The following is a 23,893-nucleotide window of genomic DNA, read 5'->3' on the forward strand; positions in this document are numbered from 1 at the left end:
GAAATGTCTTATTTACACAGTTTAAGTGTTCTTCAGGACAACATGGTGTTTGATATTTAAAACTGTATTCTGATTCAGAGTAAAATAAAAAAGCAGTGTATGCTTTATGGCTGGGGTAACATGTAGCTCATCAGAGTGTGCAACATTGCAAATAATTTGCATTTCTACAGCACATATTTAAGTTTTGTGAAGTTCACATGGTATCTTATAATGTAAATAAACACTAAGACTATAACAATGTGCAACCACTTTCAGTCGCTCTTTTAATTTTCTTTCCAAACAGGCAGATTTTTAGAAGCGAAGTAACGGCTGATGTAAAGGTTTGGCACAGTACTCATATGTCCACATTTTGAATATAATAAATCTGAAAAGCTATCTTCTGTTTGGGCTGTTTAATTTTAGAAAATTACATTCTTCTACTTAAGGAAAGACATTAAGTGTGGAAACATAAATCTTTTTCTCTACTTGTTTTCTTTTTTTTCCACACTTTTCAGGTCTGCGCGGGCTGCCGTTTGTTTTCTCAGTTGGGAATCTGCTGCCCTCATCTGCATCATTTGTCCCGACTTGTCTCCCAGCCAACGTTACACAAAATCCCTCACAGAAGGATGCTGCCGTAAACACTGCCGGTTTATAAGATCTGGTTATTTCAATCTTTATTTCACCGTTCTCAGACTTGCACCTTTTAACAAATTCCCAGCTGGGTATCATCTTCCTTTCAGAGAGAAAGGCTCATATCTGAACACTTTATGCTAAAAGCCTTGTGAGTCGATTGTTACAAAATGGATGTCTCTGAAGTTCTCATATTTCCACAAAAATACTATAATGATCACTGAGCTGTTGATGTCCTGGAATGGATTTAGGTTAACCAATAAATCTAAAAAAATCAATTAGTTTTTTCACTAAAGGGTATGTTTCTGAGAGTCCTTAAAAGTTAATTCAACTGAAAGTTAAGCTGAAGACTTTCGCTGTAGCAACTTGCAGCATATTTACTGTAAAAAGTAAAAACTGCTTCAATCATATCCTGAACAAAGTCAAGTCAGAGTGATGTATTTTAGACCAGGGAAGACTGGACTACTTCGAGGAGGATAACCACACTGCTCTGTTTATCGTGCCCTAGACTTTTAAACTACAATCTATTTGAACTGGACCTTTCGACCAAACTAGACATTTTAAAGTACTCTGATTGAACTGGACTTTTACTGTTCATATTAATTATGTATGCTGTTGCTTTGGATACTCAGTCCTGATGCTCCAGATGCTGCTGGCAGAAACACGCTCATCACAGATCTCATTCATGGAAATGTTGAGCCTGCCAACCAGATGAAGCTGATCAATCTTTTTTTTTTTTATGTCGTCATAAGAGATCTTCACAGATTTCAGCGATATGGACTGTAGGTGAAAGAGCCAACTGTCCTCTGAAAAGCTGAACCCCTTTTGGACGTAACTGATGATGGTGTTCAGGAACATTAACATCAGATAGAGAGCATTTGTTTTGTTAATAATCCGCACCATCCATCATCTCTTCTTTGAGATAATCTTCTGAGAAAATAATACATACTGGTATACAGGTCAGCTGATTTAGGGCCCTCTCCAGCCTCTGGGTCCGTTCTAGCCTCTTGACCACCTCGTCAAAGAAGGTTAAGATATTATTACAGAAGGGGAGGTAAATCTCTACAAAATCAGCCTCCTCAACTTCAGCAGCAACCTTCTTTTTAATCTGAACAATGATTGCAAGTACCTTGGACAATCATCCACAGTGCTGATGAAATATGACCTTATCAGAGTCCAGTTTTGCAGCTGTCAGGTGATGGCGGGGCTGAGTAAAAGCCATCTGGCTATCACATGGTGTATGATTCCATAGAACTCAACAAAAAAAAGGCAAAGTACTCCTCCACGGATTCTCTTTGCTTGGCAGAGGCAGAGAAGAAGCTGTAAATCGTAACGATGATGTTTTCCACATCAACTGAGAGATGATCCAGGGCTCATCTGGATTTCCAGGAGAATCAATCACCTTCTTGACCACCCCGCAGTTGGGAGTGAAAAACTGTACAGCCAAGGAAAACATTTTGCGGCTGCCTTTGATCGAAGCATCAGTTCGTAGAGAAAATGGATGTGGGTTTTTAACACATTTTTTATTTACTGAACGCCAAGTCCCCTGCCATTGGAGCGAGGGACATCAGCGAGCACTGCCTCAGCCTCAGCCTCAGCCCTGCCACAGGATATCTTCTCACAATGACATGATTTTTAAAATAACTTGCAGTTACTTTAAAATAACTGGCAGTTACAAAGCTAGGTTTTCAACATAATTTTTCCAATGCTGTTTAGACACACCGTAACAACCTCTGAAGAAATCTGCCAGATAAAGAACTTCAAGAGCTCTCCATCTCTCTGTCCTTCACTGCTTCTTTTCACCTCACTAATTCCTCTGTGACTAATAGAAAATACTCAATGACAGACAGTGGGCCTAAAAGATATTTTCTTTCACACTCTTCAGCTAGACATTTTCCATTTATTTCTGCATTTTTGAAGCTCTGTTTTTCTTTTAACCTCCCGCTGTTGTCAGATGCATTGTCACAACGCTGTCACGAGTCACGACCAATGAGAGGCAGAGTCAGCAGAGATAAACGATGAGGAAGAGGAGCGTTTTTATCTTAGTCATATCTGTGATATTTTTCATCTGTATTATTTGCTCTGACTCTTGAAAAAATGGAACAAAATGCTTCTCATACCAGTTCAATTAGTCTTTTTTGTTTCAAATACTGACAATTTATTTTAAATCATTGTTATTGTTGTTTCTGCCTTTGTCCTTTATATAATTGTAGTTGTGCAGCTTTTTGGCTACAGCCTGTTGTTTTTAAATGGACTTTATAAATAAATTCACTAGACTTCATTCTGTATTTTAAGGGACAGTTGGCAACCCTTGGCTAGCTTAAATAGGACCTGGTTTTTTATTATTTTTTAGGCTTATAAAAGACTGTCAAAAGTGACATGCAGGTGTGAAAGAATGCTACATCAGCTAATATAAATCCTCTACACTTTTACGTGGATGGCAGGGGCTCAGCGTGGTAGGGGTTTGTCCTGTAACCGGAGGGCTGCCGAATCGCCTTCTGTCTCAGCTGTTGTGTCCTTGGGCAGAACACTTCACCTGCTTTGCCTACTGGTGATTAAATGGCACCCTCTCTTCTGTCAGCCTGCCCCAGGACAGCTGTGGCTACAATGTAGCTTACCACCATCAGTGTGTGAATGTGTAGATGAATGGGTGAATGACTGATTGTAGTGTGAAGCGCTTTGGGGTCCTTGGACTAGATAAAGCGCAATACAAGTGCAAGAAATTAACCATTAACATGACACCGTTTGTCACTGTTTTTTCATCCGAGCATCATCCATGTTACTGCAGGAATGTCTGTCAGGAATAAACTGTGTTTATGCCGATGCTGCTGAGGCTGCTGAATGTATCAGTCTGCTGGGAGATCAGTAAACTTTGGACTGGCTATATGTGCTGATCAGGTGGACTGATACATTCGGCAGCCCCAGCATCATCGGCATAAACACAGTCTAATGACATAGTAACACGGATGTTGTTCAGTTGAGAAAACAGCGACAAACTAAACGAATGATGTCATGTAAAAGTGTAGAGGTTTAATATTAGCTAATGTAGCGTTTTTTCACACCAGCGTGTTTTAGAGGAAATTTTGTTTTAAAAGCCTGAAAAATGCTATAAAAATTTCCTCATTTGGCTAGTGATTAGCCTAGTATGGATGAAGACCTTAGCCTCTTTCTTTGTTCTTCATGCTGTCTGACTGATGTCAAGGCTTAAAGGGTACTAACTACTGATAACTATTAGACAGAACGTTGCCTCAATAATGACTGGACAATCCCTTTAAAGAGCTTGCATGCACAGGGCTAGACTGGGGCTGGTGCTAGAACTGACTTAAAGCTAAACTAAAAAGTGTTTTGAAGCCAACATCAGTTGAAAGAAAATCATAAAATATGCTTTTTGTAGGATTTTCAAAAAAAAAAAAAGTTTAAAATTATATATATATATTTTTTTTAATACCAAACATTGAAGAAACCACTTGGGTGTTTTTGGCTTTTTCCGTGACTCCCCTGATGTGTGACGTCCACAGAGCCGCTGAGGTTCACAAGCATTCAGCAATTCATCAGTGAGTGGATGACATGGTTCAGCGGGTTGCAATTAATTGTTCGAACCGGCCGTCTTTATGTTGATTTGCAGTGTTGTGTACTGATGTCATGACAATGATCTGAGAGTAATCGGTTCTCATCGTTCCATGTTCCCAACTCGATCACTATGCACGTAATTTTGTCAGCCATGACTGTCCTTGTGATCATCAGAATCGGAATCTAAAGAATTTTTTATCTAATTCTGGAGATCCAGCCGTCGGTTCAGGTTCATACTGGTATGGTTGTATATCCATTACTCCCGCGAAGTCTTCCAGAATTCTTTGTGTTCAAGAAAGGCTTCTTCTGCCAATACCACTAGTGAACAACCAGACAGTAGTGATGTTCCTGGCTGGCCGGGGCACAGCGCACATCATGAACCCAGGATGGCAAGTCGGCCCCACAAATCGTCCACTTCTGAAATTTAATTTAAATGCTAAAAGCAGTTTATTTAAGTTTTAGGTCAGAAAAAAATGAGTCCCTGCAAGGCTATGTGGATGTGTTTGACTAATTAACAATCATGAAATGTCAATATTTCAAGATTTGATTTCAGTTTAGCTTTGGCTTGTTCATTAAAAAAAAGTTAGGAACTGGTTTGGTTTCCCACAGCCCAAAAGCCAACTCAGAGCTACATGATTCCATCTGGTAGATATTTAATCGTCCTTATGCTGTATTCTGAGTTTCAGAAGAGGAGCCCAGATGTGGTCCGTTTATCTAAACAGAACGCAAGATTTGTTCCTTGATTCTTGCAAATAATGAGTAATCTTTGTTCATAGGGTACCTTAAAAATAAAAATCACATCACAGATATAAAACAGTAAGCTAAAAAAAAACATTGAGAACAGATAAGGAAATTAAATGCTCCCAAAGCAGATGTCACAAAATCACCAGTCTGATTAATAAACAGTTTTACACAACAATCTGTGTTTGTGAATGCTCTTCACAATGCCGGCCTGCGTTTCTGATCTCTGATTTTTTCTAAACAGAACTGTGAACAGGAGTTACACTATTTGAAGCAGGATCTATAAACACCAGCTGGTGAGATTAAAAAGATGTCAGAGTTTATAAACGACGTTTCAAACGGTGTTTATGAAATCGGTTGAAAACGGACCCTTTTCACCTACATGACTGGATATAAAAAAGTACAAACAAAACAGAGGATGACAGACAATGAGCTGATAATTATCAGTGGAAAACCCTGTTGAGGCTCATATTTTTGTTGTTCTGTCCTAAATCCAACAGGCTAGAAGTGAAAGTAACTCAGGGTTTTTAAAGAAGATGTTCACAACATTTTGTTGTTGTTGGTCTTCATGAGACACTCTGGTTCCTGACCTTGTCAGAGTTGGGCTGACGGTAGGTTGAAATCTCGTCACTTTTGATAAAACTAGAGGGACCTTGGCTCTTCCACCAGTTTTCGCTCATCTTCGTCTTGGTTCCCTTTCCTTTCGTCTCTCCTCAACATATTTAGTTTTAACCAAGTTTAAAGTGTACGTTTTGTCTAGATTTGTTTTGTGAAGTTCAGGCGTCGAAAAGCTAAAGCTAACAAGAACCATTTGTAACTTTTAGAGATAAGTCCAGTGAAAGGATCGCTCATAGATGCCTTCATCTCTCGACTCCATCAGCTGAAAGCTTCAGACCTCTCAGAAGCCGTCACCTTAACTCTTCTGGATGACCTTCAGGACAAGCTCTGACCTCAAGTGATCCTCTCAGGTTGACTTTCAGGTTCCACAGGCCCAGTAGTCAGAAACATCATTTTCAGGAAAGGTCTACCCCAGGTGTACCACAGTAAGGCACCTCAGAGTCCTCCCTCAGATCATAAAGGTTCGTTCTTGCTCCAGAGCGTTCTCCTGTTAAATCATTGTGAAGTGAATATAAATCATTTATCTGTAAATGTTTTCTTTACTTTTACTTTACTTTCTTTTCTTTTCTTTTTATTTTTTATATGGACCTATTTGTGTGTCTTTAATAAAAAGGTGATTGATTGATTGATTGATTGATTGATTGATTGATTGATTGATTGATTGATTGATTGATTGATTGATTGATAAATGTTTAAATGAGGTTCAGTTAATTCAGTAATTTAATAATTACTGGATGCTAAAACCTTGAATATTATTCTGAAATTCTCACGTATTGTTTTATTTTTGCTGTATTGATTTATTGTTTGATTGTTGAGTTTATTTAATTTATTTCAATTTTGTATTAAAATCTTAAAAAGGCAAATATGGTGACAGTGATGATGAACGCTCCCTGTAATGAACAGATTCAGCCCTCAGCTGTTCAGATCTGATCAATAACAAAACGGAATAAATGAAAGTAATCTAAACGTTAATGTTTTCCCATAAGTACATTTCAATCTGTTATTGATTAATAAATCTGATCCGGTGCTCCTTTAAACAGTAGTAAAAGTACACCCTTCTTATAATCTGCTACATGCACTACCAGATGAAGGCTGAAGTTAACACGTCCACGTCGGTGGACCCTGTCCTGCTGCTGTTGTAACACTGGTTACTTCACATGAGAACCAGGATTTCTGTTCATGTAATCTCCACAAAAATCCTTCACTATATAACTTCCCTCCTTTAGGGGAACCTAGTTTAATGTTCCGACTTGTTCTTGAAGGTCTAAACTGTTTTGTTTTCATTTTTCTTCAACATAGAAACAAAAGAAAAAATTCTCCCAACAACAGTAAAACTGCTCTGAGCGTTAGCCATAACCACTAGCTTCATGTAGCTTCATAAGCCGGGATAAACTGCAAGACATGTATGATGAAAGAACCCTGGTGGGGCTCGTCCTCCTGTAACTCATGTGGCCCTTTTCCACTAACGCCTCTACAGCGCGGTTCAATTTGGAGCTCCATGGTTCCAAGGCTTTTCCATTAGAAAGGATACGTGGAACCAGCCTCTTTTTTTAAAGCGTACTTCGCTGTGGTTCCAAGTGTACCGTGCTGGCCTGAAAATGCAATGTCAGAAGACTGTCGGTCACTGATTGGTTAGGGGGTGGAGTCACTGGTTGCATCACAAGGGCCACTCTCTAACAACAACCCGACCTGCCATTTTTAAAAAATTTGCCACGGTGACTGGACGTATTTTTTCATGTCCTCCATCGCTGTGTTGCATATCTTTTCAGGGTCTTCTTTTCTACTTCCTGTTTAATGGTGGCTAGCTTAATGGAGCATTACCGCCACCAGCTGGTAAGTGTGAGTGTGGTGACAGTTTTTGGACTCTGGGACCGCCCATATTTACGATGAACCCACCCACTAGATCTGTTACTGCAGTGTGATGGAAAACCACCTGAACCATGTTGAACAGAGTTGAGCCAAGTTGAGCTGTGCTGTAGAGGCACTAGTAGAAAAGGGCCAATAGAAAACGCATTGTAGGGCCTAACAGTTAAAAAAAATAAAACTGTTTTACATTAAAGTCAATGCATCTAGGGTGAACTGGAAACTTGTTCTTAATTAGACAATGACACAGACAGGACAAACTTCTCCCAGTTATGGGGTGAAGAACTGGATAGAAAAATGTCTTTGTTTTCTCCTTTTGGTGAGGCCTTGCCCAATCGCCACCCTCATGTAGACGTTCATCCCTTGATTGCTTTCTGAAAGTTTAACTTAATTCCATCCGCTGATCCATGACATATTTTGGTAACCCTTCAAACAAACACACACAAACACAGAGACACTGTCAAAAACACCATTGCTCTTTCACCTTGGCCAGTGGGTGATAATAAACAGCCAACAGCAGAGTGGCTATAAAGTCTCACAACTGATATAAGACCATGAAAGAGCACCATGTATCCCATCAGTCATGAACTGCACCACACACCTGAAAGATGTGCACACAACACCAGTCCAAGAAGAACTTCTGCTTCTCCTTCTAAACCGAAAAACGTTAGCCTGTCTAGTTGGATTGTTGACTCAGAGGTGTTGCTATGGAGACGGGTTTCAGTCAAAACAAAACCACAACAGCCTCTGACTTCATGCTGTGTGTGTAACTGCAGCCAAAAAAAGCAAACATTTTTCAACCAACCGACACTGGCAGAAAAGAGCCATGGTATCATCAGTCTGTGTGGTTTGATGCTGAAGTAGCTTTTCCCACGCTTCCATCTCTTTACAAACCACTTTCTGTTCGTCCCCTCCGGTCAGCTGACTACCTCCTCAGCAGGACGCCGTAGGATTGCTCCTCTCTCTGACAAAACTGTCATCTTCAACGGGCTAAACTCACTGTCCTATCTTAATAAATACAAATTTAAAGTACTCACAAACTAATGCCAGTATTTCAAATGTCCAAATATTTGGAATATTATTTGTTAAACAACATAAAGATACACATTAAGCAGTTTTTGAGAAGTATAAAATTGGTCTCAAACAGTATTTATATGCTGGATTTAAAAATGATGCAAATAAAAGATTCACAAAATAAACCGTCAAAATAGCTTAAAGTATGTGCTTGCCAAAGCAATGCTACTTTCCAGCTCTAAGGAGGTTTCCTTATATTTTCATCTTAATCAACTTTATTGCAGTCCACACAGAAGAGTACGCCCACACAAAATATATATTAAGACAAGCAGCTCGGCTGTCAGATGTGTGATATTACTTTCAGTGGAGCTTGGAGTTACAATGGTGGCCAAAACTGACACCCAAAACCTCCCCATAGGAAACAATGGAGAATCCTTCAGTTGCTCCTATAACTTTGTGGTGTTTCAACATTTATTACTTCAACCCCAGCAAACATCAACCTTCAGGGAACGTTCCCCTAAAGTTTCTGAAAGTTTCTTGGAAGATTGCAATGTGCAATCTTTCTACTCCCACTTTTTACAATACTGTTATGGTGTGGGGAGAAGGAGGCAAACCCAGAGTGCCGACTCATGATAAAAAGGAAAACTAGTTTATTAAAATAAAAGATAATCAAAAAACAAAGGCTAACGTGGCAGCAAAAAGAAAACTAAATACAAAAACTGAACAGACATGGGCAAGAGACAAGCAGAACCAGACATCAGGGAAAGTAGACAAACAAACCAGCCAGTAAGTGGAGGAGATGACCGGATTTTAAAGACAGAGGGTGATTAGATGAAGTGGGCACAGGTGAGTGACAACAAGGAGCAGGTGGAGATGGGCGCGGCAGGGAAACAAGTGACTGACTGAGAGGTGAATAATGACAAGACACAAGGAACTGAACTAGGACCAGACTAATTGAATAAAATAAACAATAAACTCAAACTGAAACAAGAAAAACCAAAACCCAAATCCTAGCAAATACGAGTTACACAAGCAAATATTAGCGTTATTTTGTTTTGTTTTTTTGCAATGTGTCTGTCAATGCTGTAGGACCTATAGATTTAATGCACTTATAAGCTCCCACAGACTTCCGTTTTACATCAGCTATGATTTCTCTTTAAAACAAGACATAAGGGTGTTTTAACTTGTAATATCTTTAACATAATACACTGCAGCGACCTGAAAGTATACATGAATGACCATCAGACTCCCCTGTTGCTCCCAGTTTACAAAGTTTATTGTTTTTCCCACAACTGTTTGTTCGATGCTTGTTTCCCACTGCTGTAGGCAGGCTTCTGTCTTTCCACTTGGATTTTAATGAAACTCTCAGAAAGTAATCACAGGATGTACATTTACAACTGATTAATCTTTTCTGTCAACACAATTCAAGATGGTGTTGATATCATGCACTAAAAAGCACCACAAGTTTGCAGGGATATTCTAAAACCTTTTTAATATCTGCTGTAATTAGTATGTTAATTAGTGTATAAAATACTTTGACTAGTTGGAAGAAAAGATTTGTAGAAGTGATTTGCAGAAACTCTGCAGCTTTGTTGAAACTGTTTGTCCGACAGCCCTCGTTACCCGGATGCTGTAAATGGGTGAATGTGTGTGTGTGTGTGTGTGTGTAATTGCTTTAAAAAGAGCGGGAATGAGGAGGAGAGAGGGGGGGTGAAATGTTAATGAGAGCAGTGGGATGTGAACAAACTGCTTCCAGTCTGATGAACCTATTCAGCCAAACCCAGAGGTGCAGAAAGGCCACTGGAGGGGGAACTTCGGGGGTCAAACACTCACATTTCAATATAAATGCACAGGGATGAGCCAGTGCTTTGCATGTGTGTGTGTGTGTGTGTGAAGGCCTTTTCACACAACATTTTCAAACCGTGCTGCATGTGTCTTTGTTACACATTGGCTTCATGTGAGGTAGAAGGAGGGGTAGAAGTTGATCCAACACCCTGCCCGAGCTGAGCTGGTGTTATGAGGTGGAGTGGAGTGGCACGTGCAGCACCTCTCTTATCAAAGACACCGCTGTCACTCAGCTGATTTTCTAAAGCTGGACTGTTGTGTGTAAGCATGACGCTGCGCTGCCTCGGGCTAAATTACAGAAGAGAAATAACGGAGGCTTATCAAGGACGTCTTTTTACTCAACGCCAATGCAAATATGTGAAAAGGGTTAGAGAAGAGGAAATTGTGTGTGTATGCACAAAGTTATTTTAAGCACATGGTAAAGTTGAGCTACTTATAGCTTTAATTATTTGGACAACAACCATTATATATAGTGGGTTGTAAAAGTATTCATTCCCTTGCTTTACAACCTGGAATTTAAACTAATTTTTAATTTGAATATAAGTAATAGATCTACACCACTGACATTAACATAGATGAAGGGTCTCCTTACTCTTCTGAGCCAAAATGACAATTTATTTGGGTTTATTTGGACAATTTATTTGGGCCTGCACACTAGGGATGTTGGGCTGTACCCTCAATAGGAAGGTCCTGCCTACACAGCCTCTCAACTCACTGTGGATGTCAATCACTGTGTAACAAGACACGTTTCAATAGGTCTCAAATAACTAATTCAGATTAAACATATAGGGCAGGGGTAGGCAATCCTGGCCCTGGAGAGCCACTATCCTGCATGTTTTACTTGTTTCCCTGCTCCAACACACCTGATTCAGTAGTTAAATTACCTCTTCATGTTCTCCAGAAGCCTGTTAAGTTTTTTGCTTACCCCTGATATACCCCTGATTTGGGGAAAAACTGCATGTATGGACTTTCAGCAGTAAGATAAGAACTATCTGAATCAACAAACATCTAAAAAAAAAATTATCTTCAGTGTTTTTTTTTTATTTTTGTCAGGAAAATGTCCCATTTATTTACATGGAGGGACATAAAAATTGTACTGCAGCCAGCTCGTCCTTTGTGGCTTCATCTTTCTGATTCCTGTGCTCTCTCTATTTCTAACAAATCCTAACGATCCACACAAAATGTGAAAACAATGTGAAAACAATAAGTGAAATGGAAAAAAATAGTCTTCCCTTTAAAATAATTTCCAAATAAAAAAAAATAATAATAAAAAAAATTCAACAAAATCAAAACTCAAAAGTGTTGCGTGAATATGTACATATTCATCCCTGAATAATTAGTCAGCATAATAATTTAAAAAGATCCACCTGAGGGCAATTTAAGGCCAGAAAACGTTCGTCCACTCTACCTGTAATGTAAATGTTCTCACCTTTACCTGTCCACCAAGGTCTGCCAGTCCCCTCAGTACATTTCTACCACCTTTGGCTTTAGTGAAGACTGTAGATCCCCTAGTGGACTGCTGAAATATGGACATCAGCGTGTGCACAAAGAAATGGCTTGCCTACATTTTTGTCACAATATCAGTTGTTTTTCTTTCTGCTGCTCCCTTCCGCACGGATCCCCACAGCAAGCACAAAATATTTGGTAATTGTTCAAAGCCAGATGCCCTTCCTGTCACCAGTGCTGAACCCACAGCCTCAGGATTACAAGGACGCAGCACTGACCACCGAACTACTGCGGCCCCGCATTGCAATATCAATGTGTGCAATATCAATATTGCAAAGGAGTACTTGGACTACATAAAATCATGTTTTTTTATATTTCAGGTACCATGCATTCATGTTCTGCTGCTAATATATATGGCAAATCCAACAGACTCTCACTGGCCTTGACGCCCACACCTGGTTTAGATGATGGTGATGACAGGAGAGAAAGTAGGAGTGAAGAAACATCCATACATGTATGTATGTATGTATGTATGTATGTATGTATGTATGTATGTATGTATGTATGTATGTATGTATGTATGTATGTATGTATGTATGTATGTATGTATGTATGTATGTATGTATGTATCTATCTATCTATCTATCTGTGTATGTATTGGATTAAAGGGTGGGAGAGTTATACTGTACTATGGTTTTAGCATGGCATATGCTTTGTTGTTATGGTGTCCTCATCTCATGTTTGTTGGTGCTCCACTTTGTTCTTCCTTGTGACATTGCTGCAGTGTATCTGTGGTGTTCACAAGTTGGGTATAAAGGAGAGGCCTATGTTGCATTCATTGTTATTCGTTCAAAACTAAACATCACAACAGGTAAGACTTGTGCATTGTACCAATGGGCAAAAGTGCACAGACAAAGGCAAGTCAATCACACCATCAGCAGAATGCTCAGTATGGAAAACACTATATAGATGTTACTGATACTCCTACAACATCACATGTACTCTAACAACACAGATGTACGCAGCAGCAACCACAACATCATGAACAACGTTAGATTTATGTAATATTTTGCTAAGAGCACAAAGGAATACTCCACTGGTGAACAGCTCCAATGAGATGGATAAGAAAGACGAGCAAGGACAGCCCTAGAGATAGACCCATCAGTCAATTGAGTTAAATCGGTTGATATTGACCACTTTTAAAACATGTGCGCAATCAGCCATGTCTGTGCAAGTTAAAGAATGAAGATGCAGCAGCAGCTGCTACAGCCAGCTTACTGTAGCCCACAATTTAGTTTTTTAGGCAAGAATGCTTTTTATATGTTATTTTTAAGTGTACAAGTGTAAGTGTTATATTTTGTTAAATGAAAAATACTTATTGGTCAAAAGTAAAGAAAACAAGTTGTATATCAGCCATCGGCTGCTTTGATTTGTAAAGTTCATTTTGCTATAGGCCATAGAAAAACTCGGTCGACCTCTAGACAACACCTAATACATATAAAAGCACAACAAGTATGCCACAGAGTGGACAGAGTGTTAGCACAGCGTAGCAGAGTTATTGTTGGGTCACTGCTAGGTTACCTTTGTTATTATTCCGTAAGTTCGAAGTGAAATGCTCCTCACCCTGTGTCATTTAGGCCATAAAAAAACACCAATTTGACATGACTCACAATAATGGTAAGATGAAATGCTTCAAAGTTCACCTTGTACTTTGGTTTACTTGAGTCCAACATCAGCCACATCTCTTCTTCTTCACTGCCTTAGACTTGAGGTTTTATTATCAGGTGTTACTGTGGGAAAGGTCAAACAGCTTCTCCTGCATGTAAACACATCTCCTGGCAGCATGTTTACTCATCGTAGCAAATGTTATCATGATGAGAGGAACAAAGAAAAGAAATGACAGCAACCACGCCAGTGTAACCTTGTTTTAATCTACATTTCAAACGAATAAAATATACAAAAAAAACTATGTATAATGAAAGGCAGATTGCTACTGCTTTAATGAAACATCTTCCACCAGCATTTTACAAAAAAATCTAATTACTTTATTAGTAAAATAATAATTACGATGATAGATAGTAGTTCACTCTCAGGCTAATGTCTCAAAATACAATGGATATGGACATAATGTATTGATGGGAAACTATCCCATCAGGGAGCAGAAAGCAGGAAAGTGACAGCACTCAGATAAAGAAAGAAAAAACAGACAATACAGCTTTGGGCATCTGGGCTTATACAACCATTCAACAGAACAATAGCCTTCCTGCTCTCACATTAATGCACCAGTCCAGCACAAACAGCAGCCACCGAGCCCCTGAACACACCAACATGCAACATGAGAGCCTTAATGTTGAAGGAAATCCACAGAAATCCACCCTCCCCCAATCTCATTCCCACCCTCTCTTTATGTTACACACATAGAGAGTGAAAAGAAGGGAGGAGCTTCCAGGAACCTGGCATTTGGCACAAAGATGCACACAATTCCCTGGGAATCCCTACGATCAAGAAAAAACAGGGGAGGGTGTCCCTCTACCCCCTTCACTATTGTGTAAGAATCAAAGTGCTCAGGAAAGAGTTCATCCACTACAGGCGTTCATACAGCAGCTCCTCTGCGAAACCACATGCGTGTTCTGTGCAGTCATGCAGTGAGAATCCACAAATACAACCTCAGACAGGTCAAACCACAAGGCTGAGAAATCTATCAGGAGAAAACTATATTACACAATAAAGTAGGCACTGTCAGAGCAATCCTAGAGCCAATCAGAGACAAGTTCAACACTGATTCTCACAGTACAGAGGAATTTAGAAAAGGCTGGAGAACTTCATTCAAATAAGAGAGATTTCCTCATACCTAGCAGACATCAAGGGTGGCGCAGTGGAGAAGTGGTTAGAGCTATCGCCTCACGGCAAGAAGGTCAAAGGTTGGCTTTCCAGCCTTTCTGTGAGGAGTTTACATGTTCTCTCCGTGAATGTGTGGGTTTACTCCGGGTTTCCTCAACCAGACCAAAAACATGGATGTTAGGTTCATTGGTAACTCTAAATTGTCCCTAGGTGTGAGTGAGAGTGTAAATGGTTGTTTGTCTCGTTTGTCTCTATGTGTCCCTGTGATGGACTGTAGACCTGTCCAGGGTGTCCCCAGCCTCTCACTCAGTGACTGCTGGAGATAGGCACCAGCTCCTTGTGACCCGGAATGGAGAAGTGGGTAAAGAAAATGGATGGATAGATGGATGGATGGATGGATGGATGGATGGATGGATGGATGGATGGATGGATGGATGGATGGATGTGTTCCTGTGATGGACTGGAGATGCTGCTGATGGTTTAATCCTCTACTTTAGAACTCTGCCATCCCAAACCAAGTACCGCCCGCTTCCTTTCATGCCAGAGTTTTAGACTAAAATGTTCTTATATTGAGAAATGACATTTGTAGATGATTTTGTCAAATCTTAAAAAAAAAAACTGTCATGTGCAATGTCACCTGATGTGTTTGTGCTCAGAGTATCTCAGATACTACAACAGCAAATTTTAGCTCAACATCTGTAAAACTGGCTGAGTTACAGTTATTTTTGTGTTAGCTAAGGTGGCTTAGCTGTGTCGGCTATCTTGAATTAGGCTGACTCCAAAAGTTAATTAGTTGTAGATGTATATACAATGATTAGTTTTAGACAGTTTCATTAAAATCCGTTCAATGGTTCATAAGACAATTTGCTAAAAGACAGCATGTTCATCAGCCCACATCTGTACACACTTGTGTCATTAATATAATCCCCCAGCACAGAAACCAAACCGTCTGATGACTCATGAGTTTTTGTTGTCAAAGACTGGTGTGAAATATTATCTGAGAAATAAACAAGAGCGCTAAAATTTACTGCTTTTCTCAAAAGCCATCATTCTGTATGGCAGCTAAGCTGACCATACTTCTAATGGACCATTGATCATTGGTATAATCAGCACCAAACACTAAAAGTCTTTAGCACTTTCATTTAGTAAAACTTTAGTCTCAGTAGCTGACAAAGAAGGATTCCTTTGGGTTGTTGTTTTGTATTAAATTGTGTTGAAATATGTCAAACTAATATTAACCCTCTCAGGCTCAAATTAAGTTTTACTAACAGGAAAAATCAGATATTTGGGGAAATTATCATCTGAGTAAAATAAGGCTCATAAAATAAGAATGTGGAGTAATTAGGTTAGTAGCAATTTCTGTTGCAAATCTGCAACGTCTGCCTTAAGAGGGTTAAATCAAATCATATCATAATTAAAGGCTAAAGTGGGCTTAAAGGCTGAATCTTAGCATGACTGATATTACCGTAAAAGTAAAGTTTCTTTGATATACAGAACACCAATCATAATAAATAGTAAATGGTCTGTACTTATATAGTTCCTTTCTAGCCAATCAGGCTACTCAAAGTGCTTTACAACACAATCTGCCCTCATTTACCCACACAGCACTCTACTACAGTTCTTTTGGCTTCTCCCTTCTTCAGAGGTGAATTTGCGTGAACAGTTTGGTAATTGTTTTGTGCTGGATGCCCCTTCTGCCACAACCTGGGCTTGTACCTCCAACCTCAGGGTTACAAGACTGCAGCACTGACCACCACATCTCTACAAAGCTAATCTGAATAAATCATTCTATTTAAACTCCACTCATACACTGATGGGGCGCACTGAAGGCAGTGAGTGGTTCAGTGTCTTGGGACACTTCAACATGTGACTGCTGCCAGGAATCAAACCTCCAACTCTCTTGTTGAAGGATGACCACTCTAACCACGGATCCACAGCCAGGAATAATCTGCTACACTGACAGCGCAGACGCCTAGGTAACATATTGAATGAGCTAATAAAAGTTTCTGGGTTTAAGGAGAGCAGGACATAGTGAAAAGACATTAGACACAGATGTCCAGCACAGCCACACTCTGGCTCAATCTGTCAAAGCTTTTACTTTATGAGTTCATTCATATTATTTGCCAAAGAGTTCTCTGTCACACAGGTATATGTTGATAAAGCAGTTAAATATAATGTAATGTACACTATTTCTGATAAAGTCCACCCCAAATACCCAGGGGCGTCTTTAGTTGATTTTTAATTTCAGTCACGTCAATCAAGACTCCAACCACTAAGCTTTTCATCACTGGGATGACTGCACCACACAAGACCATAAAACACTGCACCTTCTGTAAACCAATACTGAGAACTCCTGGACAACAACTGACCACAACCACATTTCCTCAGCATGTTTCTGCAGCTCCAACACTGCCTGCCTCCATTAGGTTAGTGACGAGGTGGAGGCAGGAGGCTAGCAAAGCTCTGAACTATTACTCTGACACCATGTTGAAATGCCTGCATCACCAAGCTCTGTCAAGTTGCCACTAATTCAGACAGGAATGCAAATGTTGGATAAGAGTGACCCAAACATAAAACACCAACTGTTTCAAACCACAGAGGTTCAGATGATAGTTCACACACAGCTACTGCACAAACTTAAAAATTGCCAAACTAGTGACCCAAGGATTGAAAAACAAGTCTTATAGTAGCACTAGCTCTTTACTGGTCCAGAACACAGGTCCACAGGGGTGGGGGGGGGGGTGGGCACAATTACGTAAACAACCCACACTGACTCAGAATTTAGTCTTAATAATTCAGGGCAAAATCATAAACAGGACATAAAGTCAAAGCAGCAATGGAATAACATGAGTCTACTGTTGCTCTCCTTTTACAGCAACTTGTTAATTTATTGTTAATAAGTTTTATTTTCATTAACAAAGTTAGGTTATAGTTATTGTCTGACGTGTTAAAGACCAACAGATGACATTTATTAAAGGTGCCAAAACATAAGCGTTGAAGCAACTTGTTACTATTTCCTCAAAAACTGAAGAATACCAGTTACAGAAGAATAAAACGTTGGCATTTTTAGTTTTTATCTACTCCCCCAGTTTTAGAAAAACAAATACAAGAATTACATCAAACTTATGTTTCAATCAGAAATAGTGTGCTTTGATTTTTGGTAGCAGTATAGAAACATTTTGCAAAAAAAAAAAAAAAAATAGGTTCACTTGGTTCAACTAATGGGATTTAGTTGAAGCGAGTGAGTAAAGCCAGTCCTCTTTGGAGCTCTGTAGCTCAGACAGACTTCACAGCAGAAACATCATACAAAGTTTAACGTTTACATGACTGAACCGACAATTTGATATATTTAATCTTTTATCTCACTGGCTGTGACTGTTGGAGACTAGTCAGCAAATGGCACTCATAAGGGAGTCTCTAAATTTGTGGTGTTTCTCCATTTCCTTGCATGAGTTGCAGAGGGTGATAATGTTGTCCCTTGAGTTTTGAACATGTTCAAAAAGACAAATGTTCTCTCAAAATAGTGTCGCTGTGGCTGTCTTGCACTCATCCGAATTTTGCTGTGGGTGTCTCCAACCTGACTCAAGAGCACTAGAGTTGTATATACACCTTCAGGAAGTTCTTCTCTGATAGAAAACATCCAAGGCTAAGGTCCAATTCTAAATACCACACCGATGATAAATAATTATTGACAAACTGGTTCAAATTTGCCAATCTGCTTTTCTTAGGCGTAGTCCAGTTAATTAAATTACGAACATGGGGGCGGCTGCCAAAGTGGGCTCAGGCAGGTTCAGTGTGTACAAAGGTGAGCAACAAAATAAAGTGCCTGATCTAAAATAAGCTGTGATTTTCAAAGGTTGTCTGCTCAAGATGCAGTCACACTCCAACAGAAAATTCACTTAATTTTCTCTCAATTATGAAAGCATTTTGTCAGCTTAGATTTTTACAAAAGGAAGCCCCAAGTTACTATTAGACTTTAGAGAAGAAAGTTGGTGGATGTTGGAGTTTCAGGCACTAGCTGCATTGGGACCTACTTCAACATTGCTGCAGAAAATTTCCAATTTACCTCTTACTCATTTTCTTTTGTTCCATCTTTACTGTGTTGGTCTGATTGAAGGATCGTTACTGACTTTTTTTTTGCTTCTTTTGCTTGTCATCTATTATCATTCATTTTATCCTTATTTTTCCCTGGTTTCACAAATGTAGCAAAGCCACTCTTTTTTCTTTTTATAGTTTGAGCCTGCTCCTCATTTTTTCAAGCCTTTTGTGTTGACACTCTGACCTGATTTACTTGTTTCTGTCTCTGTTTACGCTCACCTGTTTTCTCAGATCATTGTTGCCACTTTGTCACTATGTCCCAGCCTTGTATCATCCTGTTATATGCCCCTGAGATACTGACCGATCTTCTCTCTCCTTACCTTGAAGAGAGAAGCGGGCCACAGCTTGCTCCTCTTAGAACTTGGATGTTGATTCTTTTTGTGTTTTTGTTTGTTTCTTGGACTTTGAGATTCTGGATTACTACTGACCTGATGGTTTGGATCATGGACTTTGGATATGTAATACTGGATACTTGCCTGGATTATGAAATTGGATTGTTTGCCTGTTTCAGTTTTGCATTCTTGGCAGTATTTTTATTCTGAGGGTTTTTGTTGATTCAGGAGCCAATGCAGAGTTTATGGCTGTAAACAATGCCACCAGATTGCATGTCAGACAGTTAACTGTAGATCTGCCAAGAGGTTTTTGCGACTGACGGACATCTTCTGACCTTCTGACATTCTCATTTCCCCCCCAGAACCTTAAGGAGACAAGGTGTTTGCAACATGTTTGCTCTGTCCTTCTCCATCTGCTGCAAACCATCTTTTTGTCAAGGCAGAACTTCCTCAGTCAGAGGTTTCATTCCTTAGTTTTAGCCTTTTCTCTAGAAACTGAAATGGATTCTGAAAAGGTTTTCGTTGTTCATGAGTGGTTAGCCCCAGAGGGCTGGAACCAGCTGCAGAGGTTCTTAGGCTTTGCAAGTTTTGATCACAGATTCAGATCAAATTACAGCTCTGTAGCTGCTCGCCTTCACCAGCTTACCTCTTCTAAAGCCCCCCTCTGTTGGAATGATTCATTGGAAAGTCTCAATGAACTCTTTACTTCTGCTGCTGTCCTCAGGCTTTCTGACCTCATACTACAGTTCATAGTCAAGATAGATGCCTCTGATCTCTCAATGCAAGTCTCACTGAATCCAGCCTGCATCCATGTGCTTTCCATTCTTGACAGCTATCTTCAGCTGAGAAACCAATTGCTGGCGATCAAGTTGGCACTAGAGGAGTGGCGCTACCGACTGCAGAGAGCTGAACATCCATCCGTAGCATAGACCGACCATAAAGGTCTTAATTATCTCAAGGGGGCCAGAAGTCTAAACCTGTGCATCCACATGTCAGCGTATTGTCTTTGGGTTCTTTAATAAAACAGTTTGGGCTGCACAGACCAGTCCATCTTTAAGCTCCCTTTAGCTGTTCAAAGCTCACTGATGGAGCCGACCACGCCCCGCACAAATGTGAGCTTTCAGAAATGAACTGAGCAGTGAAGAACTAAAGGAGGCGTGGAGCAGAACTCAGAAGTCCCAGACTGAGGTGTCCAGAAGGTGTAAAAGTCCCAGAATGAGGTGTCCTGTGAAAGACCCTTATGATGCAGGAGTTCTTCAGCAGAGGTGGGGGAAGTTTATTCCTCCTCAGCGTTCTCAGAAAGTAGAGATGCTGCTGGGCTTTTTTGATGATGTGGGATGGTGTTCACATCGTCCAGTTTAGGTCCTCTGAGACGTGAAGTCTAAGGAACTTGAAGTCTGTATCTTGCTCCACCTCCTCTCCATTGATCTGCAGTCCTACAGACCATCTACCTAACAAATCTGTATCTGTAATATTGATTGTTCAATCTGACACCGCTGGTAATAACACCTCTCTTCTCTAAGGGTTTGATGGCTGAAGTTGGTGAGCCAAACCTATAATAAACTTGTTCAACTTTTGTTTGTGTCTGTTCTGGGTTTATTACTGAAGCAATACAACTTTGAGATTTACTCACTTAAAAAAACAATTGTAAGACAAATAAAATAAAACGCAAAACATTCAGGAAATACAAACAGAATGGCATTGTCCTCTGATTAGTAAAAACAGATGCCATTTTCAGTTTTGATGGATTCATCCTAAAAATCCAAATCAAACCTAACATTATCTCTAGGCCAGAAACTGTAAAACATCCACAAATAAAATGCGTTGAAAAAATGTAAAGGTTTTCTAATTTTTCACAACTTAAAGAGAATTGCAAAATAACAGAATAAATCTTGTTTAAAACAATAGAAAACTGCAGGAACCTGTATCAGGTTCAACATATCCCAGGTTTCTTTAGTAGGTCTGGATTAACTAATACTAATTACAGACCTAGCTTTCCATGGATGAATGCATATTGATCACCACCTATAATGCCAGAGGTCTATACTAGGTTTATTTTATGCTGAGAAATTACCCTTTGAAAAACCCTGTAAATGGCGCTATGCATAATCTCATGGCCTATAACGAGATCTTGTGAGATGTAATAGCGCACATAGCACGTAATAGTGATCAGTCTTAGCCACTGTTTTAGCTCAGTATCTGTAAAATTGACTGACTTATAGCCATTTTCATATTTGCTAAGATTGCTTTGCTGTAAGTGCCATCTAGAATCAGAATGACTGAAAAAGTTATTCGGTTGTAGATGGACATCCAGTGATTACGTTCTGAGAGTTTCAATAAAATCTGTCTAGTGGTTCATGAAATGTTTTGCTAACAAACAAACGCACACAGGCAAAAGCATTATTACCCCGTCACCTTTGGAGGCAAGCCATGACAGTGATCAGGCTTGGTGCTAATACAAAGCTGCTACTCAGAAAGTCAACCCAGGATTTCAGACTCTGGTTCTTGGTGCGTTCAAGTAAAACTGGTGGAGCTTCAGAACACCAGTCAGAATCACAGAGCTCAGAGGAAACATAGGAGAAAAACAGCCGGCAAATATATTACATTATTAACCTCATCTTGAATACAGCCACATCAATAAAGCACAAGTATCGGCTGATTACATCATAAAATTAATGTGGTGCAGCTACCGCTCGGTTAGGCATGAAAAATCATTTTTACTCTTTTTTTCTTTTGAATGTAAATCTGACTCTTTTAAAATGGCCTGGTTTTGCACTACATGCCAGATGGGAATTCAGCGGAGTTCGAGGCTGAATGTAAACACTGGGGTCGTGCAACTCTGGTGTGTGGCTCATATGATACATATCTGGATACAATGCCATGGATTCGATTATATTTTTGGAATCTGCTGCAGCATACTTGTTCTATTTTTGTCTTGTCTGAGTTTTGCTCCTTATGCTCATTTTAGCTAGTTTTAGCTAACATTTTGCTGTTTTGAGTGAGCCTGTCATTACCCTTGACTTCTCCATACCATTTTGCTACTTTTAGCTAGCCTTTTTGCTAAATTTTGCTTTTAGCTTGTTTTGTCCTACTTTTAGCTAGCATTTTACTACTTTCAGCTTTTAGTTAGCCTTTGGCATGTTTGGTACCTTTAGTTTTTAGCTAGTATGTTTTATATTTTTAGCTACTAGCTAGCATTTTTCTACTTTTAGCTACCATTTTGTTCCTTTTTGGTTTTAGCAAGCTTTTTGCTACATTTAGCTAGCATTTTTGCTACTTTTAGCCAGAATTCTGACAGTTTTAACAAGTGTTTTGCCAACTTTAACTTTAAGCTAGCATTTTGCTTTTTTTAGCTAACTTTTTGGACTTTTTACTAAGCGCTTGCTTCTTTTAGCTTTAAGCTACTGTTTTAGCATATTTAGCTTTTTCATTAGCTACCTTTGACTTTGTATATGTGTTTTTCTACATTTAACTAGCTTTTGTTAGTTTTATCTTTTAGCTAGCATTTTGCTACTTTTGGCTTTAAATTTGCATTTTACTATATTTAGCTTTTAGCTATCTTTTGTTACTTTCAGCTATCATTTTTCTGCCTTTGGCTTTTCACTAATATTTTGCTGAATGTTCTACATGTTTTAGCTTCAACAGCTCTGTTTCGGCTTTTTCAGCAAATGATATCAGTTCACACAGCTCTCAGCGTTCACACAGTGTTTTCACAGAAAACAGAATTTCTCCAGTTTTGTTTGTTTTCTTACATAATTCACCACTCTGATCAAAAAGTACTTCCAACTGAAACAAAGACAAAAAGGAAGATGTGTTTTTAAGCTGAAAGAAGGGCTAATACTGAGTACCAACAGTGTGTGCAGTATATGTTGAGGGAAAATGAGGTGTTTGGCACCAGAACCAGAACCAGAACCAGAAGTCAGATGCCTGCCTGTTTGGCTGGCAGCCAGCCCGCTGAAAGGTGAGATGAGCTCAGTTGTGGTTCTGCTGGTCCACATGTCTCCAGCATGCCGATGGTTTCTGCAGAGGTCTGAGGGGTTCGGACCTTCATCTGACAGCAGGACCTCCTCAGTCTGAACACATCTGGGTTCGGGTTTGTGGTGGAGGAAGGCCTGCCTCTCTCAGCTTCTCGTTCCGAAGCAGATCATTACGATGCCGTATCCGATTCATGATCGATAAACGAGCCCGAACCGAACCTCCCGTCCTGCACATGGACTACAAACCAGTGTCTCCTCAGGACTGAAGACATCCACGCTGCTATCAGACCCGGCTGGGTCCAGCCGAACCCGCAGCGCTGTTTATCATCACTTCTCTACACAGAGAGACGCCCAGCTGCAGCGGGACCGAACTGAGATACAGGTTCGGTTCTGATAAAATAAAAAATAAAAAAATAACATCTCCCTGACAATAGAAAGCCTGTCCGCTGCATGTAGACACACCTCTCACTCTGCAGTCAGATTTCTGCGGCTCGGTCCGCCCAACTCACCCGCTCGTGTCCAGAATCACGGTGGGGAGGTCCATGGAGGTCGGTACCGTCCGCAGCTCGGCCAGAACCGACGGGAGCCCGGCTGGATTCCCTCCGCTCCGCGGCTGCTGGTGCTCCTGGAAGGGCCGCCTGGTGCTCGGAGAGGCGCGCGGGCAACAGCGCAGCCTCGTGTGTCCGTGCGTGCACGCGCCCGGCGCTCGTTCGCGCACGTGCGTATTTTGTCAGCGGATTACCTGCGTGTCACCCTGACGGTCGGAACCACAGGTTTAGTTGAAACGGAGCTGAAGCGGCTGGTTTTTAGTGTCGGGTTCGGGCAGCAGGGGCGGGCAGAGTGGGAGCCGAAGGGTGCCCTACCCGGGGGGGCGGGGAGGAGGGCAGGGGGGGGGGGGGCCCGTGTCCGCGGGGGGCGCGTGGACGCAGGGCGTCACGA

The 23,893-nt window shown here is 40.3% G+C and overlaps 1 protein-coding gene across 5 annotated transcripts in view; it reads right to left on the bottom strand.

Annotated features, from left to right (window-relative positions):
• fat3a (FAT atypical cadherin 3a) overlaps positions 1 to 23,770 on the bottom strand; it is a 131,613-nt gene extending 107,843 nt beyond the window's left edge. For all 5 annotated transcript variants that reach the window (XM_017432164.3, XM_017432162.3, XM_017432163.3 and 2 more), the window contains exon 1: positions 23,464 to 23,770. The gene's annotated coding sequence lies outside the window, so the exon portion shown is untranslated. The remainder of the gene's footprint in view (positions 1 to 23,463) is intronic.
• Between the last annotated feature and the right edge of the window lie 123 nt (positions 23,771 to 23,893).

Source organism: Kryptolebias marmoratus, linkage group LG2 (assembly GCF_001649575.2).
Source record: "Kryptolebias marmoratus isolate JLee-2015 linkage group LG2, ASM164957v2, whole genome shotgun sequence".
Lineage (NCBI taxonomy): Eukaryota > Metazoa > Chordata > Actinopteri > Cyprinodontiformes > Rivulidae > Kryptolebias > Kryptolebias marmoratus.